At 46.1% G+C, this 22,455-nt stretch overlaps 1 protein-coding gene and 1 non-coding gene across 2 annotated transcripts in view; one reads left to right on the forward strand and one right to left on the reverse strand.

The window, feature by feature from the left end:
* TOPAZ1 (testis and ovary specific TOPAZ 1) overlaps window positions 1-22,455 on the reverse strand; it is a 594,775-nt gene that overhangs the window by 177,388 nt on the left and 394,932 nt on the right. The window lies entirely within an intron of this gene.
* Window positions 7,372-7,486, forward strand: LOC143999814 (U5 spliceosomal RNA). Its single transcript, XR_013278141.1, has one exon. It is a non-coding gene; the product is annotated as a U5 spliceosomal RNA (small nuclear RNA).

Genomic DNA, 22,455 nt, shown 5'->3' on the forward strand with positions numbered 1-22,455 from the left:
TTTTGATGTAAAGGGACAGTTTTGGTTGCTATAGACAATCTCCAGTTTCCAGGCAGGAAGAACAGTAACATAAAACTGCATGCAGGGCATTGGACAAACCACTAGAGACAAAAGGGATGTTAAATAAAGGGATACAGTAATGTAATCTGTAACATTGTATTGTCTTTTTTGGCTTTTGAATTTGGCGATGTTCTCCGTCCCCGCGCGTCGCAGCGCTCGCAGGGAACGGAGCTCGGCACTGTGATGAATCGAGCAGAGGACGGCTCGCGCACACAGAGAGGGGAGGACATCGCAGGATCCTGGGGACAAGGAAATACAGGAATACCGTCAGGGAGGTTAAAGTGGTAGCAAACTGTCATTCCAAAGTTTTCCCCATGTTATGCAGTGTGCCCTTACTTAAACATAATTATTGTTCATAACCTCCAGAAATCCGCCCTTCATGAGAAAACAGCCCAATCTGTACAGCAGTGACATCACCAACGCATGCGCATTTTGCTGTCAATGCGGCACTCACGGCATGGCTTTGCAATATCGCAAGATTGCTGATCCATTATGGAGTTCTTGAAACACCCCATGTGATTTGACATGTCACAAGGGGCATAAAACTTTGGCCCTCAACCGGGCAAGGAAACTGGAGAAATGGCTGAAGCGTACTAAGTGATGGATGCGGAATAGAAAAACTAAGGTGGTGCGGGCTTTGGCAGGAAGACAGCAAATTGAAAGTAAGCAAAAATACATAAAACAGTATAAGGGGAATAATTATACTGCTATGCGTTTATAAAGCAATGGGATGATGGCCTTATCTGTATTTTTTATTGCAGCGCTTATGTTTACTACAGCTTAAAGAGGGATTCCACCTACAAAAAAAATATTAAAAGCCAGCAGCTATAAATACTACAGCTGCTGACTTTCAATAAATGGACACTCACCTGTCCGGGGTCCAGCGATGCCAGCAGCCGAGGCCGATCGATCGCTCGGCTCTCGGCTGCTGCCGCCACCATTCTAGGTGAGGGAATCAGGAAGTGAAGCGAATCGGCTTCACTTCCCGGTTCCCTACTGCTCATGCGCGAGTCGCGCAGCGCAATAGGAATTGTCCACGCTGTCTCTGAGACCCGTGTTTGTCCCAGCAGACAGCGCGGCAGGACAGGAAATGGCGTAGACTCCCACAGGAGTCTATGCCCGGAGGTGGGTGTAAATACCTGTCTTTGACAGGTATCTCCACCCCCCTCCCCCCTGAAAGGTGCCAATTGTGACACCGGAGGGTTCCAAACAGCGGAAGTTCCACTTTAGGGTGGAACCCCGCTTTAACCACTTAAGACCCGGACCAATTTGCAGCTAAAGGACCAGGCCCCTTTTTGCTATTCGGCACTGCGTCGCTTTAACTGACAATTGCGCGGTCATGCGACGTGGCTCCCAAACAAAATTGGCATCCTTTTTTCCCAAAAATAGAGCTTTCTTTTGGTGGTATTTGATCACCTCTGCGGTTTTAAATTTTTTGCGCTATAAAAAAAAAAAATAGAGCGACAATTTTGAAAAAAATGCAATATTTTTTACTTTTTGCTATAATAAATATCCCCAAAAAATATATATAAAAAAACATTTTTTTTACTCAGTTTAGGCCGATACGTATTATTCTACATATTTTTGGTAAAAAAATAAATCGCAATTAGCGATTATTGATTGGTTTGCGCAAAAGTTATAGCGTTTACAAAATAGGGTATAGTTTTATAGCATTTTTATTAATATATATATTTTTTTTTTTTTTTACTAGTAATGGCGGCGATCAGCGATTTTTATTGTGACTGCTACATTATGGCGGACACATCCGACATTTTTGGGACTATTGTCATTTATACAGCAATCAGTGCTACTTAAATGCACTGATTCTTGTGTAAATGACACTGGCAGTGAAGGAGTTAACCACTAGGGAGTGGGGAGGGGTTGTGTGTGATGTGTGTGTTTTTTTACTGTTGGGGGCGTGGCTTGGCATGTGATGTTACTGATCGTCTTTCCCTATAACAAGGAACAGACGATCGGTGACAGCCACACTAGGAAGCACTGGGAGAGGTTTGTGTACACAGACCTCTCCTCGTTCTTCAGCTCTGTGACCCGATTGCGGGACACCAGCGGCGATCGGGTCCGCGGGTGCCGCGGCCACGGAGCTCAAGACCCACGGCTAGGCACTTAAAGAGCTACGTACAGGTACGTGATTGTGCCCAGCCGTGCCATTCTGCCGACGTAAATGTGCAGGAGGTAGTCTAAGTGGTTAAGGAATATCTAAAGGTTCGTTAAAAAAAAAAAAGTCATACTTACCCCCTCTGTGCAGTAGGCCCCTCAGCGGCGCTCCTGGCTCCTCCCCTTCTCGAGTACCCCGTTGAAGAGTCATTCTTGCTCGGGGCACTCATGCGGGTGCGCTCCCTTGTCCTGCTGCTGCGGCTATTGACACAGACAGCATGACTCGGCCCACACCCCCGGCTCCTGTGTCAATGGATTTTTTTTGACAGCAGCGGGAGCCCATGGCTATCAATCTATCCAATAAGGACCTGAGACACCGGTTGAAGCTGGTGTGCTCATCCCCAATGCTGGAAAGGCCGAGTTCAGGCAAGTAAAAAAGGGGCTCTGGGGAGCAGCTGCATAGAATGCATTAAGGTTAAAAACCTCGAGGATTTACAACCCCTTTAAAAAAAAATATCATAAGGCCGCCCTTATAAAGGAATGGTGTAAGGTCAGCTCTGGAAAATGATGGAGCAGGCATTCACTGATTTTCTGCTTGTCTTCCCTGGGGAGGATGGAGTAAATGTTGACTGCAGCAAATCATAATGAAGAACAATGCTGCAAAACATAGTACCTCTGGACTGAACTGACCTGCTCAACAGAATATTGCTCCCTGGTGTCAGATACCTAAACAGTGCATTAACCACATCAGCCCCGGAAGATTTTCCCCCTTAAAGCGGCGTTCCACCCAAAAGTGGAACTTATGCTCTTTGTACTCCTCCCCCCCTCCGGTGCCACATTTGGCACCTTTTGGGGGGAGGGGGGGACAGGATAACGGTCTTTCACAGGTATCCTGTTCCCACTTCTGGAAAGCCTCAGCCGTGGGTATTGATGTCACCGCCTGGGCTCCGTCCTCCTCCCTGACCGCTGGGCCAGTAGGAGAGAAGAGCCTTGCAAATGTGCAGTAGGGTTCCCGGCATGAAGCCATGAGGCTTCACTGCCGGGTGCCCTTACTCGTAATGGAGGAGGCACGTACCCAACAGCTGATGGAAACAGCTGCAGTGCTGACATCGTTGTACTCCAGGACAGGTAAGTGTCTGATTATTAAAAGTCAGCATCCGTAGTATGTGTAGCTGCTGGCTTTTAATTTTTGTAGTGGTGAGCGGACCTCCGCTTTAATGACCAGGCAATTTTTTGCCATACGGTACTGTGTCGCTTTAACTGACAATTGACAAAATTGACATCATTTTTTCCCCCACAAATAGAGCTTTCTTTTGGTGGTATTTGATCACCTCTGTGTTTTTTTTTTTTGTGTTATAAACAAAAAAGACCGATCATTTTGAAAAAAAAAATTTTTTTTTTTACATTTTGCTATAATAAATATCCAAAAAAATAAAAAAAAATCTTCATCAGTTTAGACTAATATTTATTCTTCTACATATTTTTAGTAAAAATAAATAAATAAATCTACAACAAGTGTATATTGAATGGTTTGCACAAAAGTTATGGCATCTGCAAAATAGGCGATCAGTGCTATAAAAAAATGCATAAATAACACTGGCATGGAAGGAATTAACAATAAGAGGTGATCAAGGGGTTAAATGTGTTTCCTGGGAGGTGTTTCTAACGTGGGGGGATGGGACTGACTGGGAGTACAGAGAGATCGCTGTTCCTAATCACTAGGAACAGACGATCACTCTGTACTTCCCTGTCAGAACGGGGATCTGTTTGTTTACATTGACAGACCCCCGATCTGGCCCTCTGTGGATCGATTGTGGGTGGCCGGCGGACATCGCGGCCACACACATCAGCCCCCCCCCCCCCGCCATGATGCAGGTGCGTGCCAGCTATATAAAGTGGCTGATTTGCGGGAACAAACCGATCTTACTCCGCACAATGGCACCACTGCACGAAACACGGGGTTCCCATTAAGAGGCGGGGGGATGCAATGCGCAAGGCTGATTTGTGTGTGTAAATACATCGCTGGATCAAGATGGTCTCAGATAAGTATTAGGGGGTCTGCTGCACACAGAAGGTTTTTTTATCTTAATCCATAAAATGCATTAAGATAAAAAAAAAACTTCTGCCTTTACAATCACTTTAGGCTCACATTTTCTGTGAGATTAGGTTGTCCGTTGCAGGTCAGAACAGAATGAATGGCACCTGATGGCTCTCAGGGACAGTAGCATATAGACATTACCGCCACTTTTTTCTTCTCTTTCAATCTGCCCCCCTCCTTTTGTGTGTGGGGAGTCACTACCTACCAGTTTTTTTTCTTTCATATGTTTCTGGGTATAATTTTCAACAGTCATCCAAATACTAACATTTTTACTACTGACCTTTGTCGCTAAAGAGATGCAGATACACAAGATCCTACTATATATGGTATCTAAGTCTGGGGGACTCAACTAAATTTACAGGGATAGCTTTGCATGGCTAGGTTTAGGGTAATGATATAATTAGTACCATGTAAAACCATATTCAAATGTGGTCAAGTTCTCTTGTGTGTGACTTAATTAAAAAATTTTTTCGTATGACTGAAAAACCTGAAAAGTATTTTAAAAAAATTAAATAAAACAGTGTTCTGTGAAGTACCATTAAGGAAAGGGGATTTTGTACTTGCCTGCAAAAACCTTTTCCTGGAACACATCAAAGGACACCGGAAAGTTAATTATTAGACTACTAGGTTATGCTACGCTTCCAGGTGATTTAACACCTGGAAGGCAAATAGCAAAGCTTGACACCACCTAGCATAACACCTCGCACTCTCAGCATTGCCTAAATTTTGTCAGCAAGGAAAATTGGAATGAAATCAGTATCATATCCTGTTTTCTTAATCATACATCACAGGACACAAGAGAATTAAATCTTAGACTGTTAGTCTTGACTGAGTCCCAAAAGCAATCACGTAAGGGGAGAGCAACAGCAAAAGGCTAACCAACCCAACAGCAGCAATATGTTTACCCCAACAAGAGGAAGAATACGTATAAATACGAGGAAATCATCAGGTCCAGACAGAATCCCAGGGTGAGTAGTTAAGGCCTGTGCTGATCAATTACCTGGAGCCTTTGCCAAAATCTTTAATGTATCACTATCATCTGCTGTTCTGGCATGTTTAAAATCGGCCACTATTATTCCAATTCCAAAAAGTCAACTGTGGGAAGTTTAGATGATTATAGACCAATAGCACTGACCTCAGTACTAATGAAGTGCTTTAAGAGGTTGGTATTGAAATATATCAAAACTAGATTACCGGGTAGTTTAGATCCTTATCCGTTTGCGTATAGGGCAAATAGAAGCGCAGAAGATGCGATAGCTTTAGCGCTACATGGGACACTTAGTCATCTGGAGCATTCCGGAAACTACACAAGGATGTTGGAAAGGAGGGAGGGGATTGAGCAAGGGCTACTCCAAAAAACATTAATAAAATAACATACGTAAGGATGTTGTTTGTAGATTACAGCTCTGCCTTTAATACCATAATTTCAGATCGGTTGGTTGAAAAAAATGCAAAAAAACTGGATTTGCCACCCTTTATTTGGGGCTTTTTTAACAGGAAAGGGGGAACCCTATCTTTTGGACTATATGCAATGGACTGAGCAATGCGTTTTCAAATCTACCAAGCAACTGTGGATCAAGAGGCATCCTGTCCCTTTTGGAAGCCTACAGACAACACAAGCAAGGCGTCAGATTGTTGAATCGAGGCTGTGACTACAAGGAAGCCTCACAAAGCCCTTACCACATTTAGACAGTGGTGAGCAATCTTACAGTTTTTTGAAGCTGTATGAAAGAAAGGCAATACTATGTCCTGATTTAAATGAAATGTCAAGACCACCTAGGCAGGAAGAAATTATCTGGTGTCTGAAGTTCAAGAAAAGGAAAAGGCTACAAGCTCAGACACCCTCCTATTCAAGGTAATAGCAATGAAATAAGCAACGTTGTGTGATAGAAGATTCAGAGAAATACCCGGAATAGGTTAAAAAAGTGGCCTGTGATGGACCGACATCACAAGACTGAGGTCCCACAGGGTTAGTAGGGAGTGAACTGATGGAACAATGTCACCCACACTTTGCACAAAGGCTCTGACCAAGGAGTAGGAAGCCAACTGTTTCTGAAAGAGCACCACCAAGGTAGAAACCTGAGAAGACTTTTATAGCCTTCAGGACTATAGACTTGTCCGGGTCCAGACTGAAGGAAAAAATAACACTGGTGCCTTGGATTATTTCCTGGGATTCCGTGTGAAGGGGTAAATCCTACAAATAGAGGGTTTTCTGGCAATCACAGAGTCCGCATGAACACTGTCCATCAGGACTTGGGCTTCAACAGCCAAGCTGTGAAAGTCAGCGATGGACATGGAGAGAGAAGTTCTGGGTGGACCTGTGGGACCCAAAGAGAGACAGCTGAAAGTCTATATCCTAGAACCACACTCCCATGGGCTAATTTGGTGCAATGAGAGTCACTGGAATTCCTTCTCTGTCTTTCAAAGCAGAAACACATTTTTTTATCATTTTGTTCCCACAAACAGAGCTTTCTTTTAGTGGTATTTGATCACCTCTGCGGTTTTTATTTTTTGTGCAACAAATAAAAAAAATACAGACTATTTTGAAAAACAATACGTTTTTCTTTATTTCAGTTAAAAATTTTTGTAAATAAGTACGCTTTCTTCTTCAATGACGGGCACTGATAAGGCGGCACTGATAGGTGGCATTGATGGGCACTCGTAAGTGGCGCTGATGGACACTGATGGGTGGAACTGATGGGCATCACTGATGTCACGTTATATAATGGTGCCAGTCAGCGCCCATTTGGGGGCACTGATTGGCACAGATTGGGCATAATTTGCACATGTGGATGGCCATGGGGTACATACCTGGCCATCCACATGTTGCCCCCTTCCCTGGTTGTCCAGTGTGGGCATCCGAGGGGGGCTGCGCTGATAATCAGCGCAGTACCCCGTCAGGAGAGCCACCGATCGGCTCTCCTCTACTCGCGCCTGTCAGACGCGAGTGAGGAAAAGCCGATCAACGTCTTTTCCTGTTGACATTGCGATCAGCTGTGATTGGACACGGCTGATCACGTGGTAAAGAGCGTCCGTCGGAGGCTCTTTACTAAGATCGTTGTAGCGGTGTGTCAGACTGACAGAATCACGGGAAAACAATACTCTGGTTTCTCTACAGATTGAATAAATCTTTACCCTTTTACTAAAAATTTCCATGGAGAGAAACGACCATACATTTTACAGAATTTTTTGATGCCTAGCTGATGCTGGGCTTGCTTTAAAAAAAAAAGGGAATCCACCATTAGAGAAGAGGTCCACTGCTCAGAAGGTCCTCTTTAAAACGGAAAACTTACTGCAAAAAAAAACTACAGAACCACAAATGGGAGCTTCAGAAGTGCTCATCCTGCAAACAAAGTTTACAGGACTACAGAAGGATGCTGCAGACATTCTCAAGGCTGTAAATTTAATTATCCCAATAGGTGTGATAAAGAGACCTTAGCGAAATGAGTGGGCTAGGGCACATCACAAAAGGGGACTGCTGTGTACTTGGTAGCCTGACATATCTGCAGCCTTGAGTGTTTCTCACACAAAGATAGTGAGTACAGCCACCTGCAACATTTTTCTTTACCGCAAGAGTGGCAGCAGTCGCATCCTGCAAATGTAGGAAATGCGGGCTGCAAATATCACCATAGAAGAGGTCACTGGCAATAGGACGCCAAAAAGGGGTAGACAGGGAAACGCATACTCACCACATCTAGGACAGGATCATTGTCTGTTGAACACAACAGACGGCCACAACCTTCCCGTCGCCAGAAGATATGACCTGCAGCACAGGACAAGCATACAACGCTGGGTGTGATATCAACAAAAAGTATCCACCCACCCCACAACAGAGGGACAGCAGGCACAGTACATTCTTGCTGGGCATCCAATGTGTCCCTATGTCTTTAAGGATGAGTGGGCTCCCTCCAGACACACCTGCCCTTGATTTATCCACTGATATATATGCTCCATCTTGGAGACTCTCAAGACTATAGTTAGGACTATATTAGGACATTAATGTGCAAATGTGTGCAACAAAGCCCTCTGTTTTTAACATGAATTGTTAAGACAGGGTCAACTTGGTCTTTTTGCTAGCTAACTGGCAAGTGTGCTGGGAAACGTTTGCTTTTGTTGTGACAACGTATGCACCCCTAGCTTCACAGAGAGCGTGGCAGAAAAGCTTGCTAAAAGCCGACTGGGTAGCTGTGCAAATGACAAAAAGCTTGCCCAGTACCTGCCCACTATTGCGCCCCCCCCAACCAGAAGGATGCCAGGTAGCAGTGGCATAGAAGGGCAAGTGTCCAAAGGTAAGATGACAGGTGCCACAGCCTGTTCAGCAACCACCTACTTGAAGAAGGCATTGGGATCCCAGGTGGAAAAGGGCAGTATGGAAGGGTAACATCATTAAGCAAGATGGGGGGCCACATCACGCTCAGCAACTGCCCACTAGAGGAGGGCGCTGGGAGCCAAGGCAGAAAAAGGGCAGTATACCAGGGCAATGCCCTTAAGCAAGACAGGGAGTGCCACAGCCTGCCCCAGTAGACTGTAAAGCAGCAGCTTAAACTGCCGGCCAGCCTGACCTCGGAGAGCATGCACCCGCTGAGGGCCTTGCAGGAAGAAACCTGACCCAGGCAGACAAGGAGAATCCCATCACCCTGACAGATAGATGCCCAGCCCCAAGACGCAGGGTATAAATCAGAACCATGTGCCACCAACAGCTGCTGAGCACACACCAAATATGGAAGGGGGGAGGAATATGCACAATTCAACAGCGCTACCCAAGTACCAGGGGACTCCCCTCTGGCTGAAAACAGAAGACCGCTCAGCTGGCAACAATGCAGGAAGAGCTCAAATACATGTCTCAGGTATCCCACCCACCCTCAAAGGGGAGGGGGAAGGGTAGGGGAAGGTATTGAGACCTTCCCCCTAGGCCTGGAAGGAAAGGACCCCATAGGAATGACCACCCTAGAGAATACCCACAGTCTGCCACTGAACCTGAGGGAAGGGAGGTATCCACTTACCAGTCAAACAAAAGTAGCGGGCAACACTGGAGACAGATTCGCCACATCACCAATGTTGGGGAAGCTGTCTGGCAGGGTAACACAGACGTGGATTGTAAAGTCGGGATCTTTCCCCAGCTTGAACCAGCTGAGTTTTGTCAGATGACAGCAGGCTTTGGCAATCCTGTGATCCAAAGCCTAATCCAAAAAATCTTTGGCCATACTTATCCTTTAAATGCTTCTAAAGAAAAAAAAATCCCAAGAAATAAGGAAAAATAAATAACTGGCTTTCCTATGGCAGAGCTAGAACAGCTGTGCTCTTTCTGCCTACTGTAGGTGATGCTAAAAACCCTATTGTAAAGAATGAAGAGAAGCTGTGTCAATGAACGGAAAATAAAATATGGTTTTAGTGTTGAGACATGGGGCAATCCAAGGACAGTTCCGCTTTGTCCCAAACTGTCAGGATGCGGAGTTGCAACAGTATCGAAACTGAGCATACATGACTGACTCGAAAGAGGCTACCATCATCTCCAGCACCCTCATGCAGAGGTGATCAAGGGGCATTCCAGGGAACTCAACTCCCACACCTTGGACTGAACAATCTGAAGCATTTCCTGGGAAGGAAAACGCGTACCGGGGTCATGTGCAGGACCCAGATATTCCAGCTAAAATGACAGCTCCAGGGTCAACTTCTTGAGCTTAAGGACTCATCAGCCAAAGTCGTGCAGGACTTGTGCCATATGAGAAACATTGGCCTGAGGCCTTTACGATGGTTTCTGCAAGAGTAGATTGTGCAGATTCCCCAGAATGGGAATGCCTCTAGCTCACAGAGAGCCTAAACTGGGGGGCAGCACTGTTGTAATCACTGCGCCAGTGCTAGGCCAAACTGTAGAGCCGAACACTGAAAAATTACACTCCCCCTAGCAATCTGCAGTTGGCCCTGAGGAAGCAGAAATGTATATCTGTGGAGAAAGGCATCCTTAATGTCAACCAACGGCAGAAAATACACCAGGTGGAGGGAAGCAATCAATGGCCTTATAGTTTTCAAACAGAGCATTTGAATAACAGGATTTTTATAACAGCTTACCTGTAAAATCCTTTTCTTTTGAAGTACATCACGGGACACAAAGCCATAGTAATTCCCTGAACCATTGCACTTCTGCGTGGATGGACAGGGAGATTCTCCCTGGCAAGTCTCTCGCTTCTTTCAGTGCACATGAGGGGAGTGCTGTGGCTTTAATGTTGGTCAATTGAGCCCCATATGCATAAATCCAAAAAAAATAAAAGGAGAAAGGAGCACTTTTTTGCTTTCTAAAGAAGATGTAGAACCCTACAGTGCAGAATCTGCCTTCACCTGGAAACAAGAATATATTCTCAGAACTTTAGGGCAAAACTGAAAAAGTCCTGGAACACGCCAAGATGGGCAACAAACCACCTTCGAATTTAAGGGAAGTCCCTACTTCTACAAGCGAGGCAACTCTTGGTCTTTGTGGTAGTACAAATCCCAAATATCTTCAATGTAGAAGTCCATAAAGTCGTGTCCGGTGGCCTTCTCCACACCTTATGTCATCAAATGCGCTCACTGCACCGACAGAAGATCAGCCTTCTTTGCTGCACTGATCCAGTTGCACTCCGAGTTGCTATTCCAACCTGTTCATGATGCCCAAGTCAAACGCTGATATGGGGCCCATTCTGGACCTGAAGTGCTTGAATAAATCCTTACATTTCTCAATAGTAATTACTATGTGGATTATATTCCACCTTCAGGACACTAGCACACCCTAAACAGGAATTTGCCTTCCTATATAACCCTTCCCACTACTGGGAGTATCTCAGTTTTGTAGCAAAGCAATACATGTGTATAATAGAAAGAGGGGCAGGACCTCTGTTTCCCGTGATGTACTTTAAAAGAAAAGGATTTTACAGGTAAGCTGTTATAAAAAGCCTATTTTCTTTCATCGTACATCACGTGACACAGAGCTATAGTAATTACTATGAGGCATGTCCCAGAGCAATGCCAACTGAGGGGTGGGAGACACAACCAAGTAGGGCACCATGAGATCAGAGGATTTATATTGCTGCCTGCAGTACACTGTGCCAAAAGGCAACATCCTCATGTCTTTTTACATCCACCAGATAGAATCTGGTAAATGTATGGATTGAAGACCAAGTTGTGGCCTTGCAGAATTGAGCCATGGAGGCTTGGGGATGCACTGCCCACAAGGCACTAACAGCTCTAGAGGAGTGCGTTTTGATTTGAGAGGGTAGAACTACCTCTTTAAACCATAAGCTTGAACGATTACTTGTCAAATCCATTTAGAAATAGTAGATTTCGATGCTGCCTGTCCTCTTTTAGGACCTTCAGGCAACACGAACAAAACAACCATTTTCCGAATCTGAGCAATCGCCTTTAAGTAGAAATTGACTGCTCTCATTACATCAAGAGAATGTAGTGATTTTTCTTCTAAAGAACAGGTTTCTGGAAAAATGAAGGTAGAGTAATATCCTGGTTTAGATAAAAACCTGATACTACCTTTGGTAAAAAGTTAGGATGAGGACGCAATACTACCTTATCCTTGTGAACAATAAAAAATATGGCTCTTTACAAGAAAGGGCAGCTAACACTGATACCCTTCTTGCTGCAGATATGGTTACCAGAAAAAATAGTTTCCTTGTCAAAAAAGGACCAAGGGAATATGTTGTATCGGCCCAAAAAAAGGCTGTTTTGTAAGTCCCAAGGGTTCACCTAACCTAAGATTAAGCCATGTTACCCCCTGAATAAAATTATGAACCCAAGAATGCTAAGCAAGTGGTCGTTGAAATAATACCGATAAGGCCGACACCTGTCCTTAGAAAGCACTCAAGGCCAGCTTTATTTTTCACCCCCTCTGCATAAAAGTCAAGGACTCTAGGTTGAGAATTCGACCTAGAAATTCCAGATAGTCGAATGTGGTGACCATACTTTGGTCTAAGCGGGCTACCGACTAGTCTATCAAGAACAAATCTACTAGGTAAACCATAATCGTTGGGCCCTCAATGTGCAGCAGCTAGATCGGAAAGCAGAGGCACACACTGAAAATTACGATTTTCCACTTTGAAAGTAGATATTACTAGTTACTAGTGAGCGAGGAAATAGGCATATGGAAAAATGCATCTTTGACTTCGATTGACGCCAGAAGATCTCCTCCTTGTAGGCTGGAGATAACAGATAGGATTGACTTCATGCAAAAAAAGAGATTATATTCAGGAATTGGATTTTAGATTTTTGAGATCCAGAATGTCCATTTGGATTTAACCAAACCCCAACCTCTGCTCTTACATGGGGGCCACCATAAACATCTTTTGCCAAAAGATGGTCTAATGCAGGGGTACTGAATTAAAATTCACGGGGGTCCGGTCAGTAAAAAAAAATTCCCGCGGAGGTCCGAATGTCATATTGGTCATGACTCAGATCCTTCACATTACAGCCTCCCGTGCACGTCACAATTGTTTTCTATTGCCATTGTAGATACCTGGGTTTTTCTAGGGCAGAAAAACAAGCCCTTGCATCAGTGCCCTCAGTCCCCCTTCACATCCCTCCCTTTTACATTACAGATCCTCTTCACCACAGACCCCCCTCCAGCACAGATCCTCACTCCATCACATATCCCCCCCATTACAGACCCCACTCCATCACAGATCCTCACTCCATCACATATCCCCCCATTACAGATCCTCACTCCATCACATATCCCCCCATTACAGATCCTCACTCCATCACATATCCCCCCATTACAGATCCTCACTCCATCACAGATCCCCCCTTTACAGACCCCACTCCATCACAGATCCCCCCTTTACAGACCCCACTCCATCCCAGATCCCCCCATTACAGACCCCACTCCATCCCAGATCCCCCATTACAGACCCCACTCCATCACAGATCCCTCCATCACAGATCCTCACTCCATCACAGACCCCCACTCCATCACAGACCCCCACTCCATCACAGGACCCCCACTCCATCACAGGACCCCCACTCCATCACAGGACCCCCACTCCATCACAGGACCCCCACTCCATCACAGGACCCCCACTCCATCACAGACCCCCACTCCATCACAGACCCCCACTCCATCACAGACCCCCACTCCATCACAGGACCCCACTGCATCACAGGACCCCCACTCCATCACAGGACCCCCACTCCATCACAGGACCCCCACTCCATCACAGGACCCCCACTCCATCACAGGACCCCCACTCCATCACAGACCCCCACTCCATCACAGACCCCCACTGCATCACAGGACCCCACTGCATCACAGGACCCGACTGCATCACAGGACCCGACTGCATCACAGGACCCTTCCTCCATCACAGGACCCTTCCTCCATCACAGGACCCCCACTCCATCACAGGACCCCCACTCCATCACAGGACCCCCACTCCATCACAGGACCCCCACTCCATCACAGGACCCCCACTGCATCACAGGACCCCCACTCCATCACAGGACCCCCACTCCATCACAGGACCCCCACTCCATCACAGGACCCCCACTCCATCACAGGACCCCCACTCCATCACAGGACCCCCACTCCATCACAGGACCCCCACTCCATCACAGGACCCCCACTCCATCACAGGACCCCCACTCCATCACAGGACCCCCACTCCATCACAGGACCCCCCCTCCATCACAGGACCCCTCCTCCATCACAGGACCCCTCCTCCATCACAGGACCCCCACTCCATCACAGGACCCCCACTCCATCACAGGACCCCCACTCCATCACAGGACCCCACTGCATCACAGGACCCCCAATGCATCACAGGACCCCCACTGCATCACAGGACCCCCACTGCATCACAGGACCCCCACTGCATCACAGGACCCCTCCTCCATCACAGGACCCCTCCTCCATCACAGGACCCCTCCTCCATCACAGGACCCCCACTTTATCACAGGACCCCCCACTCCATCACAGGACCCCCCACTCCATCACAGGACCCCCCACTCCATCACAGGACCCCCCACTCCATCACAGGACCCCCCACTCCATCACAGGACCCCCCACTCCATCACAGGACCCCCCACTCCATCACAGGACCCCTCTCCATCACAGGACCCCTCTCCATCACAGGACCCCTCTCCATCACAGGACCCCACTCCATCACAGGACCCCCACTCCATCACAGGACCCCCACTCCATCACAGGACCCCCACTCCATCACAGGACCCCACTGCATCACAGGACCCGACTGCATCACAGGACCCCTCCTCCATCACAGGACCCCCACTCCATCACAGGACCCCCACTCCATCACAGGACCCCCACTCCATCACAGGACCCCTCTCCACCACAGGACCCCACTCCATCACAGGACCCCCACTACATCACAGGACCCCCACTCCATCACAGGACCCCCACTCAATCACAGGACCCCACTCCATCACAGGACCCCACTCCATCACAGATTCCCCGATACAGACTCCCTCCATTACAGTCCTCCCTCAACATTACAGAGTGAGACTGTCCCTTTCATCATCGCAGCATTCCCCCTTATCTCCCCCTCCCCACACTGCCCTACCTTATTCACAGTTCACACAAGCCGGGAAGCACGCATGGCAGGTCCGGACAAAGGGCGGGACTTTTCAAGTTAAAGGGAGATGATTGGTTGCTGGGACTGCCCCACTGCCTAGCAATCACCCACTTCGTAACGTGATAAGTCCCGCCCTTTGTCCGGACCTGCAGCGCTTCCAGGCTTGGGTGAATAAGGTAGGGCAGTGTGGGGAGGGGGAGAAGGGTGGAGTGATGCGATGATGAAAGGGAGAGACTTGCCACGCCTCCCATGTAAACACCACTCCATGTAAATCAAGGATTTTAGCGACAGGCTGGCAGTGGCAATCCGGCAGAGGGGAGAAAACATGCAGGCAACTATTTGTGAGGCTGCGGGCCGGATATGGCTGCTACTGGGTCTGGATTCGGCCCGCGGTCCGCCATTTAGTGATGCCTGGTCTAATGCTTGAGAGAAAGATTTCTTCATCTGTGGATCCTTAGGAACGTATCATCTGAGAAAAGTAGGAGACGGGAACTTTGGGAACTCCAGTTTGTACCTTGGAGCAATTGAGGAAGTCCCCCATCCATCTCAACACTCCTCCTGCCAGATCCCTAAGAACTGCAGAAGAATTCACCCTATTGAGCAAGTGGAAGCACCTCCTCATAAGGAGGCTACAGTATCTTGTAGGCCTCCTCCCCCAAGACCTCTTTTGTCCCTGGGGTTAACCCTGAGGATTACCCTTTGAACCCGATGGCGGAAGCAGTTGTGACTGCCTGGAGGCTGATGCCCCTGGCACAGAAGAAGGAGCTTTGAAATAAAAATACATTTGCTCCTTCACTTAAATGGCAAAAGGGGTATCCTTCTTTTACTAAAAATTCTTTGGATATATTATCCAAAATATCCCCAGATAGCAGTTTCATCACAAAAGGAAGACTAGCCAGGAGCTTCTTGCATGATGCTTAGCGAAGGGCACAAGGCCTAAAGGATAGAATCTGTCATAGCAACTATTGCAAACATAAAGCTGCCTCCTGGACCTGCTGAGCAGGATAACCTTGAAACACCTGTTTAAACTGGTCTCTCAATGATTGACCAATTACTGTCAGCACTGGCTGAGACACTCAACCTGCCAGAGAAAAAAGCGTTTTTTTTTTTTTTTTTAAATAGGAATTCCAACCTTTTATCCGTTGGGTTCCTAAGTATTTGAGTAATGTCTGCCGGACAAGTCAAACTTACTCACAAAAGGATATAGTAACGTTAATTGCTGGTATACCCTATTTAGTGAATTTTCTCTACCATAGGATAAAGTGTGAAAACTTTTTAGAAAGGAAAATAATGCTTATCTGGGTGATCCTCCAGATACAAAAAACTTTTCCAACAAAGAATGGTCAGGAAAAAGCATGCACAGCTTTGAGTAGGCTTTAGCGAGCCCAAACACTTAGTTAATGGTGCATAAATGTGGAGCGGACCATGCAGCAAGAAATTGTACCATCAATCTTACAGATTGTGAAAGCTGACTCTCCCGCATTTGACACCTCAGAAGAGGAGTCTTCAACCTCACCACGGTCCCCTGAGCGAATTCGGCTTCTCCTGCCCCAGTTCCTCAGTCTGAGGGCCTTAGGAGAATGGAAGAGAACCTGTTGCATCTTGACCACACTGAGATGCAATTAAAGTCGCTAAACTTTTTTTTTTTTTAAATTAGCAAAATTCATGATTTTAAAACATGCTTGGCTTGGTATCCTTGAATCAAAACGACATGTTTCATGGTGGTAACAGCCACTCATCGGAAGTAGGATGCATAGATTTTGGCTAAAGGATAAGATAGAAAAGTAATAAATAAATCAAGTCTAAAGGGATATACCATATACTCAGCAAGAGGGAACTAAGAACTTATACGTTACCAATGGTGTAGCCCCTGTATGTATAATATATATATAATTGACCCTGTCATTGCCCAAGGTGGACTGGGGCGATGGCTCTGGGAGAGCCATCTCACCCGGGGTTGAAGCGGGGGCAAGTCCCCCCTCCCAGAATCCCAAAAGAAACCAGACAGGTGCCACGGACAACAGCTGGGAAGCAGGCCGGGCCGCCACAACACAGACCCAGAGGGGGCAGAATCCTATGGGATCATACCGTGAGGGGGGGTGGCAAGGAATGAGCCTGGAAGCCGCCGAGTAGGGCGGTGTGCCTTTTTTTTCTCCTGGCGCTTCTTCCTCGTGAAGAGGGGGGGAGTGTCAGGGCTGGCTTAGCCCTTCCTACTCTGGCCTGGCTGACTACGCGATCCGGTTACTGGACTCTGGCTATGCTTTGACTATGCTTACTCTATTTACCTGTTTATTTTTTTATTAATAAACAAGTTTGATTTAATTGTACTTCTGTCTCTGTCTGCTTCATGGTTTCTGACAGGGCAAAAACCGCACAGGTGGGAGGCGTCTGGTGGGGAGGAAACCCCCCTCCCCCAGACTTACCGGAGGTCTGCTGCTGGCTGGAGGAAAGGAAGCTGTTGTTCCGGACACAACGCAAGCTCTTTGAGGAAGCGTGAGAAGGTATGGGCTCTATGCAGCCCCCAGTGGTGACACATAGACAAGACAACATTCACTAAATTAAAGGAGACATTCATAAGAAAATTAAAATATTTCTTACAAAACTTTACTTACTTTTTCCGCCGCAGGGATCTCTGTGGTAAAACCAACAGACTCAATCTTCATCCTTCCTGGTGGGTTCCGTTAACAAACCTTCAGGAGCTGGGGACCCTTGGGGGAAACCCACAATCCTGAACCTGTAATAGCACCACCACCAGTAAAACATTATGGCCTTAAAGTGGTTGTAAACCCTTACAAACCACTTTTACCTACAGGTAAGCCTAGATTAAAGCTTACCTGTAGGTCCAAGAAATATCTCCTAAACCTACACAGTTTAGGAGATATTTGCCAAAATACAGGCACCGCTGTCTACGGCGCACACGCCGTAGACAGCGGCGCACAGGCGCACTGCTGTCAACGGCGATATGACGCGAGTGGCGGCTCCCGTGCGCATGTGCGGGAGTGATGTCATCCCGGCTTCGTCGGATGATGGCGACGGAGCAGGGAGACCCCCCGAAAAGATGGATGCTCCGGACTACAGGGGACAGCGGTGACTTCACTGACTCCTGTGTCAGGTAAGTGACACATAATGGACTACTATGTGATGCATAGTAGTCCATTATGCTTTACCTTTGCAGGGAATCAAAGAGGAAGTAAACTCATCAGGGTTTACTTCCTCTTTAATACCAAAAGTACTGGATCCCGAGGTCCAGCTCTCTAAAAAGAGAAGTGTTTACAGGCAAAACCTTGGAAAATGAGGCCCGAGTACCATTCAATTCAGCCAAAAAGACACTTTGAATGGGGTCGGCTGCATGGCTAGCTCCAGTAAGCATTGCTCCAGTGGAGCTCAGCACAGCATATCTTTACTTGTGACCAACATCTTAGACATTGGCGAAAAAACTGAGATGCTCCCAGTAGTAGGAGGGGTTATATAGGGAGGCAACGTCCTGTTTAAGGTATGCTAGTGTACAGCACCTGAAGGTGGACTATAACCCACATAGTAATTACTATTCAGAAATGTAAGGATTTATTCAAGCACTTCAGGTCCAGAATGGGCCCCATGTCGGCATATGACTTGGGCATCATGAACAGGTTGGAATAGCAACACAGTGTGCAACTGGATCACTGCAGCAAAGAAGGCTGATCTTCTGTTGGTGCAGTGAGTGCATTTGATGACATGAAGCATGGAGAAGGCCACCAGACACAACTTTATGGACTGAAGATATTTGGGATTTATACTACCACAAAGACCACCAAGAGTTGCTTCACTTGTAGTAGGGGCGTCCCTTCATTTCAAAGGTGGTTTGTTGCCCATCTTGGCATTTCCCAGGACTTTTTCAGAAAGACATTTTTCAGTTTTGCCCTCAAGTTCTAAGAAGAATATATTCTTGTTTCCAGATGAAGGCAGTTTCTGCACTGTAGGGTTCTACCTCTTCTTTAGAAAGCAAAAAAGTGCTCCTTTCTCCATTTATTTTGTTGAATGTATACTGCTAAAGAGGTGTGCACCTTTGAAATGCATGTGTTTCAACTGCTTTTTGCAGGGGAGCTCAACTGACCATTATTAAAGCCACAGCACTCCCCTCATGTGCACTGAAAGAAGCTCCTAAGTCGTCAGGGACAATCCCTGTCCATCCACGCAGCAGTGCAATGTTTCAGGGAAGAGCTCCAATTGCTATATGGTTGACAAAGGCTCCAGGTTCTTCTACTACATGATTTGCCCATAAAAGCAAAGCCTGACAAGTCCCCACACATGCAATGGCAGATTGTGCGGCCACACTAGCCAGTGTAGAGTGTCTTAAAAAGGCAATTTTTAGCCCACAGGGCCTTGAACACCAGGACATTATACACCAAGATAGTAAGGGTCTTTTTTACTGGGTTCCGTCAGATACTGCTGTGCAAAACAGTTTAGGCACAGAACAGGGGGGGAGGGGTGTGTTGCGCTTCCTAAATACCAACAAAACAATTACAATAGATGTAAATCACATAGTATAAAAAAAAACTATAGATAATTCTTAAAGTGTTCAGTGAGCAGTGCTTAGAACTTAAAGGGTGTATTAGATTGAACAACTAATGTATAGTGTTCATATGTATTATTCCTGTGTCTTAAAATAAGCAGAAACAGTGCTTAAGACCATAAAGTGCATGAATTAGAGTTAAATAGACATCTGTGATATCAATGCAGCAAAGTAATAGAAAGGGTATATGTGATAATCTAAGTGATCAAAAACATATAAACACATAAAATCGGTGATCTAAAATGTGTCGAAAAAACAGAGGAATGTCTCAATTACATTCCTTAATAAAAGAAGTAAAATAGCAGCAAAAACGTGAATTTCAATAAAGTGTCCCATACACAGTTCAATCATGCAATTTTCCGATGTGATTTCACAACCGCAAAAAAAGTGCAATGTGCCAGGGCAACTCTCCTCCAACGGTGTTCCGTGCCAGTGCTGGTTATATTAAACAATTACCTTGCAGCTGCAAGGTATGCAGCAGAACAGCAAATATTGCAGGGAAGACTCAGGGGGGTCAGCGGGGCTGTGGATGGGAGCTTCTAACGATGCCGTTCACCCTTGTAGTTGTGGCCAGTGTAGCAATGCTCAAAACAACAAGTAAAGGAGAGCCTCCATGGTGTAGTATTTCAGTCAAATATTTTATTAAAATAGCTAAAATTACTCACATAGAAGAACGAGTAAACGAGCACACAGCTTAACAGATCTGAACGATTTCCTTAGGTACAGACGTCACTTCCGGTCTCCTACGCGTTACGTCTCGTAGGAAGTCCATACGTCTCGTAGGAAGTCCATACGAGACGTAACGCGTAGGAGACCGGAAGTGACGTCTGTACCTAAGGAAATCGTTCAGATCTGTTAAGCTGTGTGCTCGTTTACTCGTTCTTCTATGTGAGTAATTTTAGCTATTTTAATAAAATATTTGACTGAAATACTACACCATGGAGGCTCTCCTTTACTTGTTGTTTTGAGCATTGCTACACTGGCCACAACTACAAGGGTGAACGGCATCGTTAGAAGCTCCCATCCACAGCCCCGCTGACCCCCCTGAGTCTTCCCTGCAATATTTGCTGTTCTGCTGCATACCTTGCAGCTGCAAGGTAATTGTTTAATATAACCAGCACTGGCACGGAACACCGTTGGAGGAGAGTTGCCCTGGCACATTGCACTTTTTTTGCGGTTGTGAAATCACATCGGAAAATTGCATGATTGAACTGTGTATGGGACACTTTATTGAAATTCACGTTTTTGCTGCTATTTTACTTTTTTTTATTAAGGAATGTAATTGAGACATTCCTCTGTTTTTTCTACACATTTTAGATCACCGATTTTATGTGTTTATATGTTTTTGATCACTTAGATTATCACATATACCCTTTCTATTACTTTGCTGCATTGATATCACAGATGTCTATTTAACTCTAATTCATGCACTTTATGGTCTTAAGCACTGTTTCTGCTTATTTTAAGACACAGGAATAATACATATGAACACTATACATTAGTTGTTCAATTTAATACACCCTTTAAGTTCTAAGCACTGCTCACTGAACACTTTAAGAATTATCTATAGGTTTTTTTTATACTATGTGATTTACATCTATTGTAATTGTTTTGTTGGTATTTAGGAAGCGCAACACACCCCTCCCCCCCTGTTCTTTGTCTTTAATATTGAGAGTTCACTCATAGAGTGTTTGCTGCTCCTGCTAGAACATTCCTTTTGCTATCTTCCATTTTTTTGTCATAGAGCGCAGGAGCCCCTTTTGTACACAGTTTAGGCACAGAAATACCTTTTTTCTGGGTGGGCCTAGTTCTTGTACAGATCCTTTTCAGTATGAGGATGCAAGGGAAAGGATGGTTTCGGTGCTTTCCAGGACCCTAACCTCAACCTTAGGACCTAGGGGTTCTGGTAGTGACAGTTTTTACAGACCACCACTATGGGATGAAGACACAGAGGCCTGGATGTCCTCTTCAGAGGATTCTTCCACCTTGAGGGAATCTGGTTCCTCTAACCCCGCCTCTTCATCCAACCTGAAAGAGTGCTCAGGGAAAGTCACAACATAGCACCTGTAGAGACAGAAACCTTAAAAAGTCACCCATCTGTAAATCCTTACATATATCCATCAGCTGCTTCAACCCTATTCCACCTGGTCCCGATCCCCCAAACTTACCAGACCTTCAAGGGGGCACAATATTCACAATTCTTATCGCTAGTACTAAAAAGGTATGAATATGGTGATGGGGGTATTAGCCTTGCTGGGTCTCACCACCTGGAGGCTTTGGGGTCCCAAGTCATGTTGCAGCCTGTGCTTTGTTTGAACTCAAAGTTTGCCCTACTTAGCTGGGGGTGCTTAACGGAGATGGCCCAGGTTCAATATGACATTGATGCTCAGAGCACACATAGCAACCAAGGACATAGAATTAGTGTGTCCTGTACCAATAGATGCCTACAGCGTTCTTTTGTGGAGCCGGCAAGCTGGGACCTGCCATGTCTCTAGGTGTGGTAGGGGAAAAAAATGGCACCTACACTCAGTCTCCCAACTCACCCTTTCCCCCCAGTCTTCCAGAACTAGACTCTGCTGCAGTAGACCAGAGCCCTGGACCTGTAGAATGCCCCATCAGCTAACCCACATATACAACATGGGTCCACATAGTGAACTTGTGGAATAATTCACTTTAAGGTCATCACAGAGGACAAGAGGGGGTACTTTTTACAGCTAGAAGAAAAGAGATTTTATCCCCAAATATAAGGAAAGGTTTCCTCACAGTAAGATCTGTGAAAATGTGGAATAGACTCCCTAAAGAGGTGGTTCTGGCCAGCTCAGTAGATTTCTTTAAAAGGGGCAGCACAGTGGTGTAGTGGTTAGCACTCTCACCTAGCAGTAAAAAGGGTCGCTGGTTCGAATCCCAGCCACGACACTACTTGCTTGGAGTTTGTATGTTCTTCTTGTGCCTGCGTGGGTTTCCTCCGGGTACTCCGGTTTCCTCCCACACTCCAAAGGCATGCTGGAAGGTTAATTGGCTTCTGTCCAAAACTGGCCCTAGTATTTGAATGGGGACCTTGG

The sequence above is a fragment of the Lithobates pipiens genome, unplaced genomic scaffold (assembly GCF_037356315.1).
Source record: "Lithobates pipiens isolate NorthernLeopardFrog02 unplaced genomic scaffold, aLitPip1_a1.2 Scaffold_19, whole genome shotgun sequence".
NCBI classification, from domain to species: Eukaryota; Metazoa; Chordata; class Amphibia; order Anura; family Ranidae; genus Lithobates; species Lithobates pipiens.